At 42.5% G+C, this 25,897-nt stretch overlaps 1 pseudogene; it reads left to right on the forward strand.

Annotated features, from left to right (window-relative positions):
- Positions 1-25,679, forward strand: LOC135547451 (probable ribonuclease ZC3H12C; annotated as a pseudogene).
- Positions 25,680-25,897: the final 218 nt, after the last annotated feature.

Consider the following 25,897-nt stretch of genomic DNA (forward strand, 5'->3'; position numbering starts at 1 on the left):
CTGCAGCACTATCAAATCTAACATGCGTTGAGTTGAGTTGAATTGAGTTGGGACCACTGTGCTTACAAGGAAGCTTGTTTCACTTCACCTCCCTTTGGATTTTTTGTCACTTTATTTATTCTCTGCTGGATACAGAGAACCTGGATTTTTATGTACCAGTGTCAACAAGTCCAAACTTGGAGAAAACTTGACAAAGCTGAGACAGTCCCCCTGGCATGCTGGAAGGTTTTCTGTAAGGAGCGAATCTTTAGGAGTTCCTTCTGTCTTTGTATTGCTGCTTGACTTTTTCCTTGGAGCCTGTGGTAAGTCTTTTATGCTTTTAATACATTTGTATATAGGAAGTTGCATAGGTTCATATTATAGTTATAGCAGGTGTAAAAATTACGTCTTAAATCTCATTGTGTTTTTTTGTCTGGTCTTGCAGTAATCCACTGCAGTTTGGTGCACAATTGTTCATTTTCCCCCTCAAACCTTTTCATACATTTTCAGAATTGATTATGTATGTTTGATTAAATGTTTTTGTTTTCTGAATTATTGGTGGTAAATAAAATCCTAAATTATCCCAGTTTGATGATTTGTTCATTTGATAACTCATTGATAAGTAGCCTATAATTGATATACGTTTCAATACAAGTATGCTATCAGTAAAACAGTGAAGACCTGCTGATTGTACTAAATGAAGCTCTATATTTCTCTTTGGAGCATAGCAAACACCAGGGAATACACACATAGCCATAAAACAGTGTCAGCGGAGACGACACAAGATGGAGTGTGTCGGTGTAGAAGCCTGTCATTTTGGGCTAAAGTTACAGTTTAGGATTTACATAGAATTATTGAATCCATCTAGTCAGACGCTTTCAGAGTCATCAGTCTTCATGTTTAATGACAGGGGGAAACAGGTCAGGGATTGCTGCCAATGACAATAAAACTGCCCAAGTAATTGTTTTAAATTAGGGAACTTACTGTAGCTAAGTGTGACAGGCAATGAAAGTGAATTGGTGGATGAGTTTTCTAAGTAAAAACCCTGTCAAACTCTCGTTAAGGATTGTGACTCTAAGTTTTATAGTTTTAGAAGTTATATAATTTTACTCTCACATACAGTAGTCTATGATACAGTGGATATTTTGGGAACTCATTGTCAAATGTTATCATCTTGGGTGAAAATTAGACAAGGAAAGGAAATAGTTAGTGTATTGTGCATATGAAACACACAGAGAGAGAGAATGGGGAGCAAGTCAGAATATAAAGTGAGTGAGTGACTGAGTATTATGGACATGTGCATGTCTGCACTTACGGGTGAAAGTGAGGTCTACTCCCGGGTCACATGATGGTGGTGATATGTATCATCCTCTACTGTTCGCGCTCTGTAGAAGGATAAGCAGGACAGGACACCAGTTGCCGTGGTCCCCTGTGGTTTCAGAAGGCATCTGTTGCCCCTGCTGCCTATACACTCCCCCTCTCCCCATCTCTCTTTCACTCCTTCTAACTCCCCCCTTTGTCCCTGGCTTGGTGCAGACTTCAGAGTGGCATGGCTCAGCATCCTGAGTCTGACGTGGCCAAGGAGACTAGCCCAGGTCAGGTCTGCCCCAGCCCCAGGGGAGATAGCAGGGCCCTAGGGGGCTAACCCTGGCTCTCTCCCTCAGCAGGCTGGGACACTGAAGAGGAGCTGGAGGCTGCAGCATCTGCTCAATGTAGTTGGACCTTAACTCCCACCTCTGTCTCTATCTCAGTGGTCATTTTCATGTCTAGATCTAGCTTGCCCTGTATTCCCATATTTCCATCACATTCTTTATCTTCCTTTTTATCTATCTCACCAGCTCCAGCTCCAGCTGGAAGTCTAGAATTACCTCTACCTCCACGTATTTGCTGGAAGTACAAGAGGGGAGAGCAGGTTTGGAGGTTCTAGGACTGCGAGTGCCTGTGGTTATTGTTTGCAGTTTGGCAAACAGTTGTGTAGATTTTGTGAGTCATTGTTTTTCAGTAGGGGAAGTAAGGGCATTTGGGGGAAATATTGAATAGAAACTAGTTGTAAAGTCATCTGTAAGTACCCCGGTCCCAATCACAACTCATTGAGCTGATGTATTAGAGATCACATTTCTTCTTTAGATTTGAGATTTTATTGATTTTATTTTTATAGTCGTACATCTGTAGTATACCAAGCACACATGGGATGATAAGACACTCTATTTGTGGTAACAAAATAAAATAATCATATGGGGGAGGAGCCACAAAAAATCAGTTGCTTGCCGGTCTACGTACACACGTTCTGTTTTACAGCTAATTTCCTGAGAAATGTTTGTAGGTTTTAATGATATTGGAGTGAGACTGACGAACAAAATCAATGGAGACACCCCGGCCACTACTACATTTAAATAGTAGGCCGCTAGACTAACTTAGCAATCTAATTAAAGTTATCTGATATGGGCTAATTGAGTGACGATCAGTGACTGACATAACAAAAGAAAAACTGCTGATGCACAACCAAATTTCAAAATTGCACCTTGTGTATTCTACAATTATTTAAAAAAAATTCTCCCCAATTACATGGTATTGAATTGTTTTTAGTAGCTACTAACTTGTCTCATCGCTACAACTCCCGTACAGGCTTGGGAGAGACGAAGGTTGAAATTCATGCGTCCTCCGATACACATCCCAACCAAGACTAACTGCTTCTTAACACAGCGCACATCCAACCTGGAAGCCAGCCGCACCAATGTGTCAGAGGAAACACTGTGCACCTGGCAACCTTGGTTAGTGTGCACTGTGCCCGGCCCACCGCTGGTGTGCAATGAGACAAGTACATGTACGCTGGGCCAATTGTGCGTCGCCCCACGGACCTCCCGGTCACAACAGGGCCTGGGCGCGAACCCAGGGTCTCTGGTGGCACAGCTGGCGCTGCAGTACAGCGCCCTTAACCACTGCGCCACCCGGGCCGCCGTATTCTACTATTTTAACACTCAACAGTAAATTGAGACCCTGAATGAGGAGCTCAGTCGGGGGGAGGCCTTCAAAAAGACTTCAAAATCGACTTCACCCTTGTCTATTCCTGGCCAGGTTCCCATCCCTGATATATACAGTGTATACATTTTGTGTATACCAAACATTAGGAACACATTCATAAATATTGATTTGCACCTCCTGTTGCCCTCAGAACAGCCTCAATTGTTGACGCCAATACTTCCCACAGTTGTGTCAAGTTGACTTTATGTCCGTTGGGTGGTGGACCATTCTTGATACACACGGGAAACTGTTTGAGCGTGAAAAACCCAGCAGCATTGCAGTTCTCAACATAAAACTGGTGTGTCTGGCACCTACTACCAGACATCGTTCAAAAGCACTTACATGTTGTGTCTTGCCCATTCACCCTCTGAATGGCACACATACACAATCCATGTCTCAATTGTCTCAAGGCTTAAAAATCGTTCTTTAACCTGTCTCCTCCCCTTCATCTACACTGATGGAAGTGGATTCAAGTGACATCAATAAACTATCATAGCTTTCACCTGGATTCACCTGGTCAGTCTATGTCATGGAAAGAACAGGTGTTCTTAATGTTTGTACACTCAGTGTTTATGTGCATTTATAACCAGGGTGGTTCGAGCCCTGAATGCTGACTGGCTGACAGCCATGATATATCAGACCATATACCACGGGTATGACAAAACATTTATTTTTACTGCTCTAATTATGTTAGTGACCAGTTTATGCCAATAAAGCACCTCGGGGGTTTGTGATATATGGCCAATATACCATGGCTAAGAGCTGTGTCCAGGCACTCCACGATGTGTCGCTATATACCACACGTCCTCGGGTTAAATTGCTTAAATAGACAGTGGATTCGTAAAATATTCAAACCCCTTGACTTTTCCACATTTTATTACGTTAAAGCCTTATTCTAAAATAGATTCAATTGTTTTTTCTCTCATCAAACTACATACAATACCACATGATGACAAAGCAAAAAAAAAGTTTTTTAGAAATCTCTAAAGTTCTAAAGTTTTTTTAAGAAATAGAAAAAACGCCAATATCTCATCTACATAAGTATTCAGACCCTTTAGTCAGTACTTTGTTGAAACACCTTTGGCGGCGATTACAGCCTTGAGTCGTCTTTGGTATGACCCTACAAGCTTTGCACACCTGTATTTGGGAAGTTTCTCCCATTCTTCTATTCAGATCCTTTCCAGGTCTGTCAGGTTAAATGGGGAGCGTTGCTACACAGCTATTTTCAGGTCTCTCCAGAGATGTTTGATCGGGTTCAAGTCCGGGCTCTGGCTGGGCCACTCAAGGACATTCAGAGACTTGCTCTGAAGCCAATCCTGTCTTGTCTTGGCTGTGTGCTTAGGGTTGTTGTCCTGTTGGAAGGTGAACCTTTGCCCCAGTCTGAGGTCCTGAGCGCTCTGGAATAGGTTTTCATCAAGGATCTCTGTACTTTGCTCTGTTCATCTTTGCCTCGATCCTGACTAGTATCCCAGTCCCTTCCCCTGAAAAACATACCCACAACATGATGCTGCCAACACCATGCTTCACCGTAGGAATGGTGCTAGGTTTCCTCCAAACGTAACGCTTGACATTCAGGCCAAAGAGTTCGCTCTTGGTTTCATCAGACCAGAGCATCTTGTTTCTCAGAGAGTCTTTAGGTGCCTTTTGGCAAACTCCAAGCGGGCTGTCATGTGCCTTTTACTGAGGAGTGGGTTCCGTCTGGCTACTAACATAAAGGCCTGATTGGTGGAGTTCTTCAGAGATGGTTGTCCTTCTGGAAAGTTCTCCCATCTCCACAGGGGAACTCTAGAGCTCTGTCAAGACTGATGGAGGCCACTATGTTCTTGGAGACCTGCAATCCTGCAGAAATAATTTGGTACCCTTTCCCAGATCTGTGCCTCAACACATTCCTGTCTCTGAGCTCTACAGACAAGTCCTTTGACCTCAAGGCTTGTTTTTTGCTCTGACATTGTCAACTGTGGGACCTTATATAGACAGGTGTGTGCCTTTCCAAATCAAGTCCAATCAGTTTAATTTACCACAGGTGGACTCCAATCAAGTTGTAGAAACATCTCAAGGATGGTCAATGGAAACAGGATGCACCTGAGCTCAGTTTTGAGTCTCATAGCAAAGGGTCTGAATACTTATGTAAATAAGGTATTTCTGTTTTTATTTTGAATAAATTTGCTAACATTTCTAAAAACATGTTTTTGGTTTGCCATTATGGGGTATTGTGAGTAGTTAAAAAAATGTAATCCATATTAGAATAAGGTTGTAACGTAACAAAATGTGAAAACGTCAAGGGGTCTGAATACTTTTGAAGGCAATGTATATATACATTCATACAAAAAACAATTGGAAAAGCAAAACCTGCCATTTTATTATATACTTTATCTTGTCGTTTCTTCTTCCATGCTTTGAAAATACAGTTTGCAACAAGGATCTTATATTCTAAATAATCATTCAAGTTTCTCTTTATATCTAATCCAGAATAGTTCTGGTTTCTATTGTTGCATTTGATCAAATAAGGTCAACCTTAAATCATCATATAAAGTACAGTAAAGTAAAGAAGCAATGGACACAGTCCTCTATATACGAGTCAAAGGACCAAAGGGTGTTCATTGATCTGGTCGCAAAAGCCTTGAACCTCGCAACATTCTAATTTCAGTTCAGTGTCTATTCAGCCGTGGTCTTTCACATCTAACTCTAGTAACATCACTGGACTGTGCACTGCACTGCACTGCTTACCTCAAAGACAATTTTGCATATATTCTTACTGATACAATTTCTCTCATAATTATGCAATTTACAGAAAGAAGTCTGTCCCAGGAAGTTATAGGGAGAATATGTAGATCTGACCTCATTATCCACTGGTTGTGGAAGATTTTAATTGAGTCTGTGTTTGTTTGGAAGATTGCTTGTGTAAAAAAATTGTAGGTTGTGTGTTAATGCTATAGAAGAGAATAGGAATGTGTGTGCTTGTGTTGGTATATGTGTATGAGTGTGTGTTGTATCATGTTTAAACACTTGCGAAATCAGACTGGTGAGCAGTGACTCGGGCTCACACCATCTGATTCTAACAGGGTCGTTGAGTGTGTGTGTGTGTGTGTGTGTGTGTTTGAATAGCACCAGCCTCCGTCTGTGTACGCCACACGGCCTGCGGAACAATGCTCCATCGGAGGAGTCCAGATTGGGATGGCAGCTGCTTTATTTGGGGATGGCAAGCCAGACATACTTTAGCCCCCCCCCCCATATCGCCCACCACCCCCAGCCCCTGACCCCCCTCACACACACATATGCACACACTGTCGCTTTCTTTGTGCCCCTTTTTGTTGTTGGAGGGTTAAATTATTCCATCTCTCTTGTGGCATTCATGAGGAGCCACAGTGAGGCAGCAGCTTGGTTCTGAGAGGCAGGTCAATAGGGGTACTGAGACTGGTAATGAGACCCTACCTTTACCCTACTTATACATGCATGCAGACACACACACACTTACACACACTGATATACCAATCCAGAAATTGCCTCAAGCTTTGATGTGCAGTAGTTTTGTGAAACTTAAAATACAGGGCTATAGAACAACTGTCTGAATCAGCTGGCCTCCTTATATGCCCTTTTCATGGGATTATTCCTTTCATGTGTTATTGTAGAACCATTTTAAACACTGTGTATTGAGGAAATAGTCTAAAGGAAATTCCACCCTTGTCTCTTACCGTCCACATTCCACCCTTGTCTCTTACCGTCCACATTCCACCCTTGTCTCTTACCGTCCACATTCCACCCTTGTCTCTTACCGTCCACATTCCACCCTTGTCTCTTGCCGTCCACATTCCACCCTTGTCTCTTACCGTCCACATTCCACCCTTGTCTCTTACCGTCCACATTCCACCCTTGTCTCTTACCGTCCACATTCCACCCTTGTCTATTACCGTCCACATTCCACCCTTGTCTATTACCGTCCAGATTCCACTTAGTCTGCAACACAGTGAACACAACACACACATCCTAGCCTACATAATATGCTTAGATATACAGTAGAAATAGACATTTTAATACAGTAAGTAAGTGAAGCCCATGCCTGTAATGCAGGAGCCCTGGGCCCCCAGATTAGTGTGTCACTGTGCTCTGATGATGCTGGGACACATGTCCTTTTTAAAGGGGTCACTGAACAACTAGGAGGCAGGTCCATTAGAACAGTTCTTTCTCTGTTTCAGTCAATCACAAACCCCTGCAAGCGACACCTGTTCCTAGTTTAAATATCAGGTGGTGGATGGTAAGAGTTCCCCCCAAAAAAGCATTCATACGGCGTTTTCCTGTATGGGTGTAGGCGCAATGTAAAGTATATTATTGAGGGCCAAGTCAGCTATGTTTGTGTCTTGGCACGGTGTGTTGCTTTCACCAACGTTGATTGAGAGCTTTTCTGACTGCTGAGCTTAGCACTGCAAAAATGCTAATCAGGGGAAGTGAACAATGGAGATTGTGGTTTTAGATGGAAATGCTTGTGGTGTGTCATTCAGCCTAATACTTGAGAAGCTCTATTACAGTTCAGGTTACTCACTAAGAGCAATTTCTCTCCACTTTTAAGGTTACCCCCTGCAGCATGGGTGTTGGAGGGAAGGGCTAGATCTAGTGATTAACACTGACTGTTATAAAGTAGCTCAACAAGTTAGAAAATGTGACTTAAATCACTTGGGGGCTAATTGTAACATTATGAAATGTTCAGATAGAAAAGCACAGAAAATTCTCCAGATTTCTAGGTGGAAACCGGTCTGACCAATGGGGTAACTTTTTTGCCCAGCCCTCTCCACCAGGCTTCCGTCCCAGGATTGGTCAGAGAGCAGCCCATAAGCAGCAGTGACAGTGGGGTTGTCCAGGGTCATCTGAGGTCAGAGGTCCGGGGTCAGAGGCTGGATGTATAAGACGGCTTCATGGGCCTGAAGGACCATCTGGAGGATGGAACAGGCCACAACCTCAACCTGGGGCTGGATTTGGACTACCTCCATGTGGAAGGCACCGACCGCCAGGCCAGCTTGAGTGCCACAGCTGGCACTCACTCAGGAGTTTTGGAGGGGGAAGAGGCACCGGTGGGAGGCACCCATAGCAGTGTCAGTAGTAGCAGCATCAGCAGTAGTAGTAGTAGTAACTCCTCTGAAGAAAGTGCTGCGTCGGACAGCGAAGATGAGCGGGGGATCCACCATGGCACTGGTTCTGGTGCTGAGACCCCCATGCGCACCCCTGTCACACTGCTGGACTGGGCCTGCCACAAAGCCCCCCCCCTAGGGACCCCACCGACCCCCTCACAGAGTATCGCTCCAAGATGGAATTTGCCCTGAAGCTGGGCTACTCTGAGGAGCTGGTTTTGCTGGTGCTGAGGAAGCTAGGGCCTGACGCCCTCATCAACGACATACTGGGAGAACTGGTGAAACTAGGCACCAGGACAGAGACGGAGGAGGCAGGGGAGTCTGCCGCCTCCCAGTCGTCCTCCTCCTCCTTATCCTCCCCCTCTCTGGACTCCTCCAGACTGGACTGCTCCTCCCAGCTGCTGTTGGATGACAAGGAGAACATCAGGCCTGTGGTGGTGGATGGGAGTAACGTAGCCATGAGGTGAGTCAACACAAACTGCTGCTGCATTCAGAAACACTTTACTCCGGTTCCTTTTCTATCTGTAAGACCTCATACACTGCTCTCTTGATCTGTAGTATTATACAAATAAACAAAAACAAGTCATGATCATGAATTTGTGTCCGTTTCTCCACAGTCATGGGAATAAGGAAGTGTTCTCCTGTCACGGCATCCAGCTGGCTGTTGATTGGTTCCTGGAGCGTGGTCACCGTGACATCACTGTGTTTGTGCCCGCCTGGAGAAAGGAACAGTCCAGACCAGATGCCCTCATCACAGGTAACCAGCGCTTCCATGTCCACCCCCAACATCCCCCTCCAAACCCCTACCACCTTATTTTGTTCAAACCCCACCCTCACACCTGTTCTAAATCACCCCTTTCTCCCAACATCTGGGTTTTCTCTTAACTGTCAATGACATTTTTGGTAATTGAGGAGGCTCAAATTTAAGGTCATTAACCATTACATTTTTTTTTACTAAAGCGATATGGTTAATCATTTTGCTCACAATGTAATTAACCTTCATTTAAATGGAGTAACACCAATGAATATTTGTATTTTGACATACCAAATAATCAATGGAATCCCTTAAATTCTGACATACTTAAAAGGGTCTAAGGATTTGGTAGGTTACTTTCTAAATGTAATCTGTTACAGTTACTAGTAACAGATTACAGTTATTAGTTTTTTATCAGTAATGTAATTTTTGTATTACACAAACTCAGTAACGTAATCTGATTACTATCAGTTACTTTTAGGTTACTTTCCTCTTAATAGGCGCAGGTTAGTAGCTGGCACAGCCACAAAGTCATCAAATCTGATTTTAAAGCTAACCCTAACCCTGACCTTAACCACACTGATAACCCTAATGCCTAACATTAAATTAAGACCAAAAAGCTAATTCTGCTTAAGAGGCATTAGAATAAGACAAAAATGTATATTACCAATTGAAAATCTATTGCAAGATAAATCAATGTTAGAGTTTACATAGTTGGCCATAAATGGATGTTCCGTTTAACTTTATGGGTTGGTTATGTAGGCTTCTACTTACCCATTGCTGTCTACTACTAGGATAGATCTTTACATAAAAAAACAACAACAGAGTCTGTCAGATTTTCAGTCATTCCAATTGATTTAATAGCCTTTTATTTTCAAAAATAGGACTGGAAATATGGAAATCTTGATTAGGCAAATTGTTTTACCAGAGCATAACCCAAAAACTAAGGACTATTTAGTCTAGCCTTTTGTTTATGATTTCTTTTGTCATGGAGGACTCATTGGGCTCATTGCTTCAAGTTGAAAAATAAATACTGCTCTCAGATTGGCATGCTTTGAGCACAACAGAAAAGTGCTATTTGCCTGTGAAAAATGTATTCCATATGTTCCATTTGCTATAGGCCTATTGTTTATGTTTTTGTTGGTGATAATTTGCAGCTGTTTAAAGGAGTAGTTCACTATTTAAACTTGTAGTGGCTTTTTAAAGAATATTGAACCATGGATTACAGTTTCTCCCGAGTGGCACAGTGGTCTAAGGCATTGCATCTCAGTGCATGAGGCGTCACTACAGTCCCTGGTTTGAATCCAGGCTGTATCACATCTGCCTGGAAATGGGAGTCCCATAGGGCGGTGCACAATTGGCCCAGCATCGTCCGGGTTTGGCCGGGGTAGGCCGTCATTGTAAATAAGAATTTGTTCTTAACTGATTTGCCTAGTTAAATAAAGGTTCCATTCTCCTGGCCCATAGACTACTTTCAGGGTGAGGAACCATCTAACATCAAGTTTTAAATAGTAAACTACTCTTTCAATACCATAATATATAATAATATAATAAATATATCCCATTTAGCAGACGCTTTTGTCCAAAGCGACTTACAAGTCGGCTGGGGCCACTACTTTTACATATGGGTGGCCCCAGCGGGAATCGAACCCACGACGCTTGGCGTTGCAAGCGCCATGCTCTACCGACTGAGCCACACAAAAGTGTGCAAGTTTGAGAATGTCAGTTAGGTTAAGAGAATGTTCTTTTTGAATCAGCATTAAGAATCAGCATTAATGAGATTGAGCAATAGGCTAAAAGCCCCTTCTTAAATGAAACTTGTTTTTGACAGTATGGAGCACAATACCACAAAGGAGTTTAGAAGGGAGGAATTCAAACTGTTATTCCATAGGCTGTGATCCATACTATACAGCTGTTCCAAGAGAACATGTTTCACTAGCTGTCCACAGGCTCGTAGGCTATTCATTACGTCGATTCTGTTGCAAAACATTTCTTAAATGGAAATAAATGTAACGAAATGTGGAGGGACCTACCTGAATTTGTCCAATAGAAACTCTCGTTTTGCTCTGTTTGCTTCGATTTGGTTCTTAAACGGTAAACAGTTTCCGTAATTAATACACCCCTGGTCATAAAAACAATGATTGATAGGCAGCTTATATTTCTTCAATTCAACCATCGTTGGGTTAAAATACACATATACTGTACGTACATTTGTGAACAGCCATCCACAACAACCACAATCCCTAAGGCGCAAATAGCTGAATGAGAAAGCAGCAGTGTGTTTCACATCAAATTCTTTTCTTTTGGGGTTTTGCTATAGGCCACCAACTGCTAACAGTCAGTATCTAAATCATATGTGTGAAATGCTTGATAGTGTATGTGATGTAAACAGAGAGGTCTACTTTCTTGCATACCTGAATTTTGACTGATTTTCATCAAGTTGTCCAGTCAAGAGGAAGCTTCTCCCTGTAACCGGTGCCTGTAATCTGGTTCAGGTTATTAATCAACCTACCAGGGTGTTTACAAACACTACAGGAACAAGATCATCCACATGTAACAATCACATTTGTACTAATACTGTAGAACATAGTTCTAAAGCTGTATCCGTAACCATTGAATGCAGTGATCACAATATAGTCAATATCCAGGAAAGCCAAAGTTCCAAAAGTTGGGTCAGAATAGTGTAAAAGAGATCATACAAAAGATTTTGCTGTGACTCTTATGTGGATGATGTAAAACAAATATTTGTTTGTCTGATGTGATTAATAAGGAGAATCCAGATGCTGCACTTGAGGAATTTATGAAATTGCTTCTTCAAATTATTGATAAACATGCACCTGTTAAGAAACTGACTGATATAACTGTTAAGGCTCCGTGGATTGATGTGGAATTGAAAAACTATGTGGTTGACGATTTCATGGCACATGGTTTATGATCTTCAACGCAAAACGACATTGGATTCAAAACTTAACATTTTTCAATTTTAATTATTATACAGAATTTTTGCAACCAATGTAATGTTATTTATATGGGGGATACAACCTTTTCAGCTCTACAGATTTTGCTGCGAAGAGGCAGAACCATTAGATAATTTGTTTTGGTACTGTCCATATGTAGCTTGTTTTTGGTCACAGGTCCAGGAATGGCTGAAGAATTGCAATATTTACTTGGAGCTCACTCTGCAGATAGCACTCCTGGGTGATCTGAAAAGTCATAGTCAATCTATCAATAATATAATAATACTTTCAGCAAAAATGTTTATTTTCAATTTAAAATCTGTAGAAACAATAAGAATAGAAAGTTCAGAACTTTTGTGAAACATCACAGCTCAGTTGAAAAATATATGGCAAATAGAAATCCAATGTGGATGGTGTTAAGAGATAGATGGGAGAGGTTGAATAGAGCTGAAGGTTGGGATTAATAACAACTAATAACAACAAGATTACTAATGTAAAACATACTGTGCCCGTAAAACCTATATAGGTTAAGAACCTTTTTGAAAGAGCACAGTTTCAAAGATATGGCGAATAGAAATCAAAACGGATCGTCATCATAAATATATGGGAGAGGTTGAGGGTAGAGGATGGACAAGAGTAAAAACAAACAAAATAAAACTATTGTAAAATAGACTGTGTCCATAAAATGTACATAGTATGTATAAGCTGGAAATACAGGCCTAAGCATTGTTTTTCACTATTTGCTCCAATTGGGGAGGGTGGTATGGTTGGAGGGTAGTAAAGGTAATATATATATTTTTAAAGATATGTATACAGTATGTATATGTATTTATATGTATGTGTGCATGAGTATATGTATGTATTTATATCTGTATGTATGTATTTATGTATCTGTATGTATGTATATGTATATATAGAGAGATTTAATATTTAATATTGCAGATAGATTGTAGCTTCCATCAATGTTATTGTCTGCATTACTGCCAATCCCCCATTGATGGAAGCTACAATCTTTCTGCAATATTAAAGCTGATCTACCCCCTAAACTTTTGGAAATTATGTGACCTCACTTAACAAAAATAAGAAGAAACTGTATTGTGAAGCCAAGACCAATGGTATAAAGAATGATGGAAAGAACTTAGGAGTACTTTAAATAAAATTATGGGCAGAAATACAAATTCAACTCCATATTTCATTAAATCTGATGGCTTATTCATCACAAAACCATTTGATGTTGTCAATTATTTTAATGATTACTTCATTGGCAAAGGGGGCAAACTTAGGCAGGAAATGCAAACTAATAAACAATGAGCCATCATATCCATGCATAAAAAAGAAAGTTGGAATTTTGTCAAGTTAGTGTGGGAAAGGTAGATTTGTTTTTGTTATCAATCAATAATGACAACCTCCTGGCATTTACAACTTAGATGGAAAGCTACTGAGGATGGTAGCTGACTCTATAGTCATATCTTTAAGCTGAACCGAGAGGAAAGTCTTTGTCCTTAGGCCCGGAGGGAAGCCAAAGTAATTCCGCTACCCAAGAGTGATTATACAGCCTTTACTGGTTCTAACAGCAGACCTATAAGCTTGCGGCCAGCTCTTAGCAAACTGCTGGAAGCAATTGTGCTTGACCAAATACAATGATATTTCTCTGTAAACAAATTAACTACAGACTTTCTGCATGCTTATAGAGAAGGGCACTCAACATGTACTGCACTTACACAAATTACTGATGATTGGTTGAAAGAAATTGTTAATAAGAAGATTGTGGGAGCTGTACTGTTAGATTTCTGTGCAGTGTCAAACAGTGTGGTGTGTGGTGAACCGCAAGGCAGCTCTCTAGGCCCTCTGCTCTTTTCTATTTTTACCAATGACCTGCCACTGGCATTAAACGAAGCATGTGTGTCCATGTATGCTGACGATTCAACTATCGTTGAATACAAACATCAGCAACCAGAACTAATGAAGTCACTGAAACCCTTAACAAATAGTTGCAGTCTGTTTTGGAATGGGTGGCCAGTAATAAACTGGTCCAGAACATCTTTAAAACTAAGAGCATTGTTTTTTGGTACAAATAATTCCCTATGTTCCAAACCTCAGCTGAATCTGGTAATGAATGGTGTGGCTGTTGAACAAGTTGAGGAGACTACATTTTTTTTTTTTTAATTTGACCTTTATTTTACTAGGCAAGTCAGTTAAGAACAAATTCTTATTTTCAATGACGGCCTAGGAACAGTGGGTTAACTGCCTGTTTAGGGGCAGAACGGCAGATTTGTACCTTGTCAGCTCGGGGATTTGACCTTGCAACCTTTTGGTTACCAGTCCAACGCTCTAACCACTAGGCTACCCTGCCGCCCAAATTACTTGGTGTTACCTTAGATTGTAAACTGTCATGGTCAAAACATATAGATTCAATGGTCGTAAAGATGGGGAGAGGTCTGTCCGTAATAAAGAGATGCCCTGCTTTTTTCACACCACACTCCAAAAAGCAATATCTTGATTATTGTCCAGTCGTGTGGTTGAGTGCTGCAAGGAAAGACCTAGACTAGTTAAGCTGCTGCTGGCCCAGAACAGAGTGGCACGTTTTGCTCTTCATTATTTGACCTAGATGTGTGTGTGTATTGATATGTAGGCTAGGTGTGCCTTTTGTATTTAAAAAAATGTATGTAGTTCTGTCCTTGAGCTGTTGTCTATTAATGTTCTGTATCACAATATGTTATGTTTCATGTTTTGTGTGGACCCCATGAAGAGTAGCTGCTGCTTTTGCAACAGCTAATATGGATCCTAATATGGGGATCCTAATAAAATACCAATACCAATGTGTTATGTAGCCTATAATAGGTCTGTGATACACCGCATGGCCAAAAGTATGTGAACACCTGCTCATCGAACATCTCATTCCAAAATCATAGGCATTAACATGGAGTTGTTCCCCCCTTTGCTGCTGTAACAGCCTCCACTCTTCTGGGAAGGCTTTGCACTGGATGTTCGAACATTTCTGCAGGGACTTGCTTCCATTCAGCCACAAAAGCATTACTGAGGTTGGACACTGATGTTGGGCGATTAGGCCTGGCTCGCAGTCTGTGTTTTATGGCTTTGAGGTCAGGGCTCTGTGCGGGCCAGTCAAGTTGTTCCACACCGATCTCAAAAAAACCTTTCTGTATGGACCTCCCTTTTTGCACGGGGTCATTGTCACAATGAAACAGGAAAGGGCCTTCCACAAACTGTTGCCACAAAGTTGGAAGCACAGAACCATCTAGAATGTCATTGTATGCAGTAGCGTTAAGATTTCCTTCACTGGAACTAAGGGGCCTAGCCCGAACCATGAAAAACAGCACAATACCATTATTCCTCCTCCACCAAACCCTACAGTTTGCATTATGCATTCGGATAGCTAGCATTCCCCTGGCATCCGCCAAGCCCAGATTTGTCCATCGGACTCCCAGATGGTGAAGTGTGATCCAGAGAACGTGTTTCCACTGCTCCAGAGCCCAATGGAGGTGAGCTTTACACCACTCCAGATGACGCTTGGCATTGCACATGGTAAACTTAGGCTGGTGTGCAGCTACTCGCCCATGGAAACCCATTTCATGAAGCTCCCAGTTACTGTGCTGACGTTGTTTCCAGAGGCAGTTTGGGATACGGTAATCAGTGTTGCAACCGAGAACAGATTATTTTTACGTGCTTCAAACGTGTGCAGACAGGAAGACGCATGAATCTCAGTTAAAGCATCCGAGCGAGCGAGACACCGCCCCTCTCTCTCAATATGTGTAGATCATGTATCTGATGCTGTCTGGACCAAAACAGTATGGCATGTCATACTATACTGAACAAAAATATAACTGCAACATGTAAAGTGTTGGTCCCATGTTTCATGAGCTGAACTAAAAGATTGCAGAAAAAGCTAATCTCTCTCAAATTTTGTGCACAGATATGTTTACATCCCTGTTAGTGAGCATTTCTCCTTGGCCAAGATAATCTGTCCACCTGACAGGTGTGGCATATCAATAAGCTGATTAAACAGCATGATCATTACACAGGGGCACTTTGTGCTGGGTACAATAAAAGGCCAATCTAATGAGCAGTTTTGTCACACAACACAATGCCACAGATGTCTCAATTTTAAGGGAGCGTGTAATTGGCATGCTGACTACAGGAATGTCCAACAGAGCTGTTGCCAAATAATTGAATGTTAATTTCTCTATCATATGCCGTTTCCAACGTCGTTTTAGAGAATTTGGCAGTACGTCCAACCGGCCTCACAACCGTAGACCATGTGTAACCACGCCAGCCCAGGAACTCCACATCTGGCTTCTTCACCTGCGAGATCATTTGAGACCAGCCACCCGGGGAGCTGATGAAACTCACAAGTATTTCTGTCTGTAATAAATGTTGTCGGGAAAGACTCATTCTGAATTGACTGGGCCTGGCTCCCCAGTGGGTTGGCCTGGCTCCCAAGTGGCTGTGCCCCTGCCCAGTCATGTGAAATCCAGAAATTTGGGCCTAATTTATTTATTTAAATTGACTGATTTCCTACTATGAACTGTAACTCAGTAAAATATTTGAAATTGTTGCATGTTGCATTTATATATTTGTTCAGTATATTCCTGTACAGACAACATTAGATATATGCGCTAAATATAGAGGGTGGCTGTTTCACATGCTCTGATACTTTCTCCGGTGACATGGTTTCAGTAGAGAAGAAGAGGAGAATCGAGAGGGTTCACTCTCGCCAAAATCTTTGCAGAATAAGCCCAATGTGTTTCTATGGGCATAATTTGCACACTTAAGCTTGTCGCCTGCCTTCCGCTTTTGGTACAAAGACTCCAATTGTTAGGGAGGAGACATCTCGTCATTATATACAGATCTCTGGTTTCAGCCTCTTGCAAATTGGAAATGAAAGTTGGCAGGATTACAGTGCTTTGTTAGGATGCTGGATTCCCATAAAGTAAATTGATGTTATGACAAAAATGATAGGCTATAATTACTCCTGTCTAAATAATATAATCCAAAATACTTCACCAGGGAACATGACTTAGCCACAGATGATCATTAGCTTATTTTTTTAATTGGCTGTGGATTGTTTCAAATCACAAGTGTGTAGGCCTATGCATATTTGGGAAGCCCGCAATTTGGGTGTTGTGCATGGCAATAAGTCTAGCTGATTGAGTTGCGGCTTTCAGTAATAAGTATCGAAAAATATGTGTGAAGATAATGTGTCTTGAGTATAACTTAAAATGTTGCAACAAGAGGAATGGGAGGTGTGTGTGGCAGAGATATGGCGTGTCTCTCTCCAGAATGCATCCACTCAGTTGTCTCCTGCCAATTCTTGGGCATTCATTGTGTGTATTGTTTGCCCTTTGATTTGGATTTTTATCAATTTCCCCTTACATATATCACCAGTAGGCCTAATAAACGTACCGTTCATCCCCCATCATTTGGTTATATTAATTTCTGTTAATGCATGTATTAATTACTGTCATTTATCGTTCTCATTCTCGGACTGGAAACGTTGTTCACGGAGTTCACAACCTGCTACACTTGTGAGAAACATGTTTTGGTTTCTTTCATAACCATTATGAGTTTTGTACATTTGTTCATTGTCTATTGTTTGGAGTACTCCATGTGAGCAATGAACATGTGTCTGAGCACACCTGAGCACACACAGAAGTAGGCCTACCTGGCATTCTGCGTGCAAAAGTAGGAAAGTTCCCATTTGGCAATGTCTGATTTGTGATTGTTATAAATCTCCACATCCACCACTAATAAGTTGAGCTTCTCAGTCATTTTGACTTCACCTCACACAGTAAGTCAACAAAGTCAGTTATTTTGAACATGTATTGTGAATGATAGTTCCTCGGTACTTTAAAATATTTTCAACACTTCCAGACTCGATAACTTTCAAGTCTCGGGTGTGATAGAGCAAAATATAATGATCTGATGATTCCATATATCCAGTGGAAATGTCATAAAAACAGCTGTCTGTTCTGAGGGCCCAGAATAGGAGAGTTGATATAATGTTGCATGTTTGCTAGTGACAGCTTTGGGCTGACCCAGTTGAGGATTTGATACAATGTTGAACTTCACTATAAATAGCTCAAGTCAAGACAGAAAGAAAGGGAGGCAGACAGGCGAAATAGAGGGATGAATGACAATAATTTTCTACTGGTTTTATTTGTCGGCTTTAGGCCTATGTATTTTACTTAGCTGACGAAGAAGTTTTAGGCTTACTGCTCTGAGTTCTCTGAGTTCTATGCGCTCATTTCTTTAGCCACCAACGGATCACAGTGCATCAACATGTCCATATGACAGAGGCTGATGCTCTCGCCTTAGTTACATTTGAAATTTTACATTTTTAGCGCTTTACTACGGGTTTTTTGGATTAACCCCGTGATAATGATGTTGAGAAACAAAAACGATATTTCTAAAAATGAAATTGTTCCACGAAAATGTGCATATAATAATAAATAATCATAGCTGGCATGCAAATCTGCTGAAATGTTAGGATAAATTGTAAACTTAAAAACTTGAAACTCACAAGCTGCCTATGATCTTTACTAAAAAAATTTTTTTTTTAAATGCACCTTATGGAACAGTGGGGACTGTGAAAAGACACACACAGCCGCAGACACACATACACATGATAAGACACATACTATACACACACGTACACATGGATGTTGTATTGTAAATACTGTATATGATAGTGGAGTGCCTAAGGAACACACTAAATGTATTGGGTAAAGTGTTATGAAATGTAATGTCATATAATATTTTAAATTGTATTTAGCTGCATTAATTTAGCTGGATCCCAGGAATGGGGATCCTTAATAAATACAAATACAAATACTATAACACCCATTTAAAAAATTGTGAACATGCAAGCATACATAGGAGGTCCTGTGAAAAAAATGTGCCCACCTATAGAAATGAAAGGCCCGTCCAACTGATCTGTTCTGGTTCCAGCCCTGCATAGTGGTCTCTGACTTGTGGTCAGACTTGCTCAGCTGGGAACAAAACTTGTGCCTTTTTTCAATGCTGATTTGAATGTCATTAAGAAAACAGAAAGGTGTTCAATATTTTGGGGGCAAACGTCCTTTACAAAATTTAAAAGTAATCCTATAAGTAAACGTTTTTTTAAAGTATCTGTAATCTGATTACAATATTTTGTAATGGTAATGTAACAGATTACATTTGCTGTTTTTTTTTGTAATTCGGTGCGCCGCAACCCGGCTAATTAGAAAATAATTTTACTAAATATAGACCCCAATAACAGTTTGCCACTGGATGGAATGCTGAAGGTCCTTGTCTTTGTAATTACTAACACCAATGACATAAAAATGTATGGCTCTATTCGATCTGTATGGTGGAAGTTCAGCATCACAGCTTAATTGAAATTTAAAGGCAATGTTCCCACGATATACTGCATGCAATAAACGCTGCATAGGTCTACAGGTATGTTGGCTCAATCTGAAATGACTTTTGCATTTCTAGCTTGCAATCTGTAAAACTTCAGCGATACAGATTGAGTAGAGCCCTTAGGTACACATGTTATAGTCGTTGACTTTCTACTTACCTACTGGGCACAGACATCAGTTCAACATCTACTGTAGTTTTGATGTACATTTTGTTGAGTTGTCAACCAACGTGAATTCAATGTGAAATCAAGCAAAATGTCACCCTGTAATTGGATTTAGGTTAAAAGCTGGGTGAAAAAAACACGAAATTCTCTTACGTTGATGACTTTTGCAAATCCAATCAGTTTTCCACATTGATTCAATGTCATCCCATAAAATTTGGGGGTTAAAATTGTCTAGACTGTATAGACTTGTCTAACCTTTAACCATATATAACATGGCTGATTTTCATATTGGTGGAAATTACATGAATCTTTTCTAAAGGCAAAAGTAGAGTCTGGTTTTAAATGTTTCTTAAGAAGAGACACACACAAACCTTAAATCCTGGAGGGCTTGGCTCACGAATTCATAGGTTTTATATGTCTTACCCTTACCCATGTCTTACCCTTAGACCATGTCTTACCCCTACGCATGTCTTACCCTTACCCATGTCTTACCCTTACCCATGTCTTACCCTTACCCATGTCTAACCCTTACCCATGTCTTACCCTTACCCATGTCTAACCCTTACCCATGTCTTACCCTTACCCGTGTCTTACCCTTACCCATGTCTTACCCTTACCCATGTCTTACCCTTACCCATGTCTAACCCTTACCCATGTCTTACCCTTACCCATGTCTTACCCTTACCCAGATCTCCAAATACAAATACACTGCAGGTGTCAGGTATATTCCTGGTAGCAAAATGCATACCCCATCTCTCTCTCTCTGTCTCCCGCCCTCTCTTCCTGTTCCCCCCCTCTCTTCTCTCTCTAGACCAGGAGATATTGCGGCGTCTGGAGAAAGACAAGATCCTGGTGTTCACTCCGTCTCGTCGGGTCCAGGGCCGCCGGGTGGTCTGCTACGACGACCGCTTCATCGTCAAGCTGGCCTACGAGTCCGACGGCATCATCGTCTCTAACGACAACTACCGGGACCTGGCCAATGAGAAGACAGAGTGGAAGAAGTTCATTGATGAGCGGCTGCTCATGTACTCATTCGTCAATGACAAGTAAGGTCCCACCAAGCCTATAACTATTAGTATCTGGAGTTGTTTTCCCCGGGGATTGATATGTGGATGTTGAGTGGTTGGTATGTGACCGTGTGTCTGGTATGTGGTTGTGTGTCCAGGTTCATGCCTCCTGATGATCCTCTGGGTCGCCATGGTCCCAGTCTGGAGAACTTCCTGAGGAAGAGACCAGTGATCCCAGAACACAGGAAGCAGCCCTGCCCCTATGGTAACACCTAGCCATCCTCTTATACATTATTCATCCAGCCTCCTCTGGCTTGTCTCATGATTGAGAGTTAACCACCCTGTATTCTCTAAAGGGAAGAAGTGCACTTACGGCCACAAGTGTAAATTCTACCACCCTGAGAGAGGCAGTCAGCCCCAGCGCTCTGTGGCCGACGAGCTGCGTGCCAGTGCCAAGAGCTCCTCTTCCTCATCCACCTCTTCCTCCAAGAGCCTGGGCTCTGCTCCGCTGGTGAAGAGCCACAGCATGTCCAGCAGCTCCAGTGCAGACGGGCTCCCAGAACCACACCGAGCCGCCCCAAAGAGGCGGTCGGACCCCGGCCTGTGCACCCCCCCCTACAACGACCTCCTGGAGGAGCGGCTGGGCGGGAGAACCAAATCAGAGGCCCGCAGAGGTAGTAGCAGCAGCAGTAGCAGCAGCTGTAGCAACAGCCTCCTGGTTCCTGCCTCTGGGGGTCCTCCTTCCAGCCAAGGTTTCTCTCTGCAGGATTGGAGGGACCACAACGCAGGGAGGAACGGCTCCTGCAGAGCTCCAGGGCTGTTGGAGCTTGGTCACTCTGAGTCATATCCCACCTGTGAGTCCCCAAAGCTGGGCTACAACTCCCTAATGAGGGCGTACTCCAGCCTAAACCTGGTGGTGCCACTGATACCCGAGCGGCTGTTCCCAACTGACCTACGGACAGGCTTGCTGGCATCTGACTGCAGCAGCGAGGGCAGCATGAGCTCTGACTCCTTCTCCCCTGACCCCCTATTGGAGGATGGCCTCAAATGCCACCACCCCCATCACCACCACTGCTCCAGCCGCTACCCACACCACACCAACCACCCGCCCCCTGGTCTGACCCTGCACCCACATGGAGGCTCCCACCATAGCTACCCCCTATCTCAGAGCATGGGGAGGCCACAGGTTTTCAGCTTGGAGGATCATCCCTCCTCCCTTCACCACTTCAAGGCCCATCTCACCTACCTTCCTCCCCATCTTCAGCACCCATCTGTGGGGAGCAGCTCTGGCTGTTCGGAGGACTACCCTCCCCAACCTCCACCCCAGACCTCCAGCCCCCACTGCCACTCTCACAGCTCAACTCTGGGGCATAACCTGGGGGGCTCCACCTGGCAGGACAACAACAGCCTCCAGAACTCCCGGCTTTACAAGCACTCCGCTGTCCGCCCACGGAGGACCTACCCTGGGATGGGACAGGAGCAGCGGCTGGCCAGCTGGGACTCCCACTACCAGCAGCTCCTCCAGCCCTGCTACGAGGCCTTCAACTTCCAGTCCCAGCCTGAGGGCCACGAACAACCCTGGCCCTCTTCCTGGCCCAGGGGGACACACTCGCCCCATCCGCAACCCCCTTCCTCCTCCCATCCTCCACCCCACCCCTCCATGGACCACCAGCACCAGGGGGGAAGATGCCAGGATGTGAGGGATAAAGTGTTTGTCAATCTATGTAACATCTTTCCTCCAGAGCTGGTGAAGGTGGTGATGGAGAGGAACCCCCATGTGATGGATGCCCAGCAGCTGGCTGCAGCCATCCTGGCTGAGAAGTCCCAGGCTCGCTACTGAGTACTGACACTACTATAGTAGAGGAAAGAAGTGACGTGCCCAACTCTATAGTCCTCCCAAAACGTCTACGATACAGGGGAGATGTTTTTAAATTATATTTTTTAAGGAGAATCCGAGCTACCTTATTGTTGTCCGTTACTGTTGTGCGGTATGAGACCACCTCAAACACTTAAGGTCAGGATTGTTTATGGTGTGTGGGTCGGAGTGAACATGTGTGTCAGCATTATTTCAGGAGACTCTTTGAATGGGATGTGTTGCTTAAATGTATTTATTTTGTATGTTTTAAATTATTTTTATTGTCTTTATATTTTGTTATGGCACTTTTCGTTGCTTTTTTTTATCAACATTTTGCCAATCATATCATAAAATCCTGAGGTGTTAATTAACACGGGGGGAATTCTGGGATTCCAAATCGAAGGTATTGTTTGTTGTCATAAACATGTTACTTCCAAACATTTCAAACTAAAAGACAAAGCAAATTCATAAATCTGAGCTACACTGATTTAGTTGTATCCCTGTAATTTGTTCATTAACGATTCAAAAGCAGGTGGTGAATTGAATAACGTTGTTGAAATAATTTGATGAACTTCCCCTTTAGAGAAGTGAAGAACTCCAGCTGTTAAAGGCCTGGTAAAGTCCATGTGAAAACCCCAGAGCATTGTTTACTCTCACAGTTCCTCTCTGGGGAAACCTCTGAAGCTCCCTTCACAGCTTGAGAGATTGATTTTCGCTTTCTTTTTTGAACCACTGTTTTGTCCTCCAACAACCATTCTGGCCATTGAAATCAGATGGTTCTTAAGGATATGCAAACTACTGCAGGTGCAGGTGTTTATCTTAACGTTTTTATTTAAATGCATGAATGTGTTAATTTATTATTGTCCCTTTGTCCTTTTTGTTGTGTGAGATTATTTTAGTTGAAGGGGGTTTCTGTTGCTAGGGTTTCATTACAAGAGAAGACATCAGGTGTAACCATCCAGACAGACAGACAGATGGTGCTGTACTGTAACTGTCTATGTACTTAACTCTGTGGACAAGGTAATTCTCTACCTCCTGGCTTAGAATCCATTGTAAGTTGCCACAATCGCTCAGTGAATAGGAATAGTTAGGCAATGACACCGTGTTGGGAAATGTCTTGCTCACACACAGCAGGGACTACATCTACCCGGTACAGTCCAAAACACTGGACTTGTGTTGCCAAGATAACCTGACCACAACAAACTTTAGTGGCCAAGAGAATCCCTCTCCTCGTTGATACAAATTGTATCCTATTAACTTAAACCAGATCATTGTTTTATATGAGAATATGTATACAAAAAGTATTTTGAGATTCATGTGCCGTAATTGGTCACATTTGTTAATGTTCTAAAATATATTTTGGGAAATGTTGTATTGTGTTTTTAAGAATTATTTGGGAAAGAAAAGGCATCAAATGCAATTTCTTCCAACTACTGTACTGTGATTGGTGATCAACAGACACATAGGACAGAAAATATTGGTTGTTTTATTATCATTCGTCTGAAAGTGTGTTTTCTCGTTGGCTGGTCACAATCTAACTCCGGTCACAGTCATGTGAGTGTGACTGTGGGGGTCAGCTTTATGGGGAAGCAGATCATTTTTTCTTCCCCATCAGCCCCTATTGATGGTCATGATCTTTCACATGTTTTTTGTACCGTGGTCTCTCAGCTGTGTCATTAAACTAAGCCTATCCCTTCAAAGGATCAGTGGAACACTGCTGACTTGACAAAGGCAATACTTGCTCTCTGGAACCACTTTCTCAACATGACAACAGCCAAAAGGTTCAAATATATATATTTTTTTACATATAAGAAACAATGTCCATTCACACAGTAGTATTACATGGCAAGTCACTGAATAGCAGTGTTCTTTTCTGGTCCCCTAAGTTGGTTGGCATATTAGCATTGAGCTGAGCGAGCATGTGACATTGTGGCCGAATAAAACCGCCACCCAAGACTTGACGTCTAGCACCTTTCTAAAAAAAGATCCTTCTCAGTAGCTGCAGGGCATTGTGTGCCAGTGTGTGCCAGTGCGTGCCAGTGTGTGTGTGCCAGTGTGTGTGTGCCAGTGTGTGCCAGTGTGTGTGTGCCAGTGTGTGTGCCAGAGTGTGCCAGTGTGTGCGGGGTGTGCCAGTGTGTGCCGGGGTGTGCCAGTATGTGCCAGTATGTGCCGGGGTGTGCCAGTGTGTGCCAGTGTGTGCCGGGGTGTGCCAGTGTGTGCCGGTGTGTGCCAGTGTGTGCCGGTGTGTGCCGGGGTGTGCCAGTATGTGCCAGTGTGTGCCGGGGTGTGCCAGTGTGTGCCAGTGTGTGCCGGGGTGTGCCGGTGAGTGCAGGGGTGTGCTAGTGTGTGCTGGGGTGTGCCAGTGTGTGCCAGTGTGTGCCGGGGTGTGGGTAGAGTAGTAAAATGCCTACTTTTTTAAACACATCCGATGATAGTCTGAACCATGTTCAGTTAAACATTTATTTTTCCATGTTCTGATTTTTTAAAGAGTTGATATTGGAATTATATGTGATGTATTTTTTTAATCAGCATTAAGACATTTTAGGGAAATTGTTTGGGTGGTTTTCCTCACTGTCTCTGGATATAGGCTGTACGGGACCGTTCACCTTCTGTATAATGAATCACCGTTTGATGGCGTGAGGTTCAGTTTGAAGACAGCGTATGTACATGTGCTGGGTTTTGGATATAGTACTGGGTTGAATTTCTTCCACCATGGCCATTTTCTGGTCATTTTGGAATTTGGATAGTAATTGGTTTTATGTCATTGGTCTGACTGGTTGACTTCTAATTCTATTTGACTGCTAACTGTTTGTTTAATTTTGCCAGTCTGCATCCAGGGCCTACAATTCAAGCAAAACAAATAGATTTTAATGTGTCAAACTTTCCAATGTCAAGTATAATTTATTTTCATATTCATCACTGCTGTGCTTTAAATCCAACCGTTTGTGCTACAATAAAACTGTTAAATATAATAAATGTCTTAAAAATGATTGTTTTAAAAAAAAGATCCACAAAAATAAGGTTGGGATTCAGGTATTCTGTCAGGGACCAAAGCAATTGGCAAAATAATTGAGAGTTAACTTATGTTTCTGAATTATGATGCTGCTTTCTTCACAGGTCAACATGGGTAATTTCAAGCCAAAATGGAATCTGGGGAATGGAGAACAAGAACTGTGGCCTGATGTGATGTTGATGTTTTGCCTTGGTGACTGTACTGTATGTGAATGGGAGGAAACACATGTTGCAACAATGAGCTTTAGGTACTGGAACCTCAGAGCATGTGACTCTCTATGACACTCTGGCCTGTCACAGACTTACATGCCAATTCAGGGAACTGTGGCCAAGTGGTACATGTTGACTCCTTCATGTTAAGATGAATAATAAGAGCAATAAAGACCTATTCAAGCTTTCAGATGATGACACTGTGTCTTCTTTCTTGGGGATGGGATGGGTGTGCTGCCAAAATGGTGCCCAGGTTCATTAAGATAGGATGTTGATGAGGCAAGTGTGTGTCATGTGACTACGATAGTTCAATGATCTAGGGTGTATGTCAGATAAGTGTATTGTAGCCTACAGTGAATGGGTTGACAGGGAAATAGTAATTAACTAAGGAATTGAAATA

The sequence above is a fragment of the Oncorhynchus masou genome, chromosome 10 (genome assembly GCF_036934945.1).
Source record: "Oncorhynchus masou masou isolate Uvic2021 chromosome 10, UVic_Omas_1.1, whole genome shotgun sequence".
In the NCBI taxonomy this organism is placed as follows: Eukaryota; Metazoa; Chordata; class Actinopteri; order Salmoniformes; family Salmonidae; genus Oncorhynchus; species Oncorhynchus masou.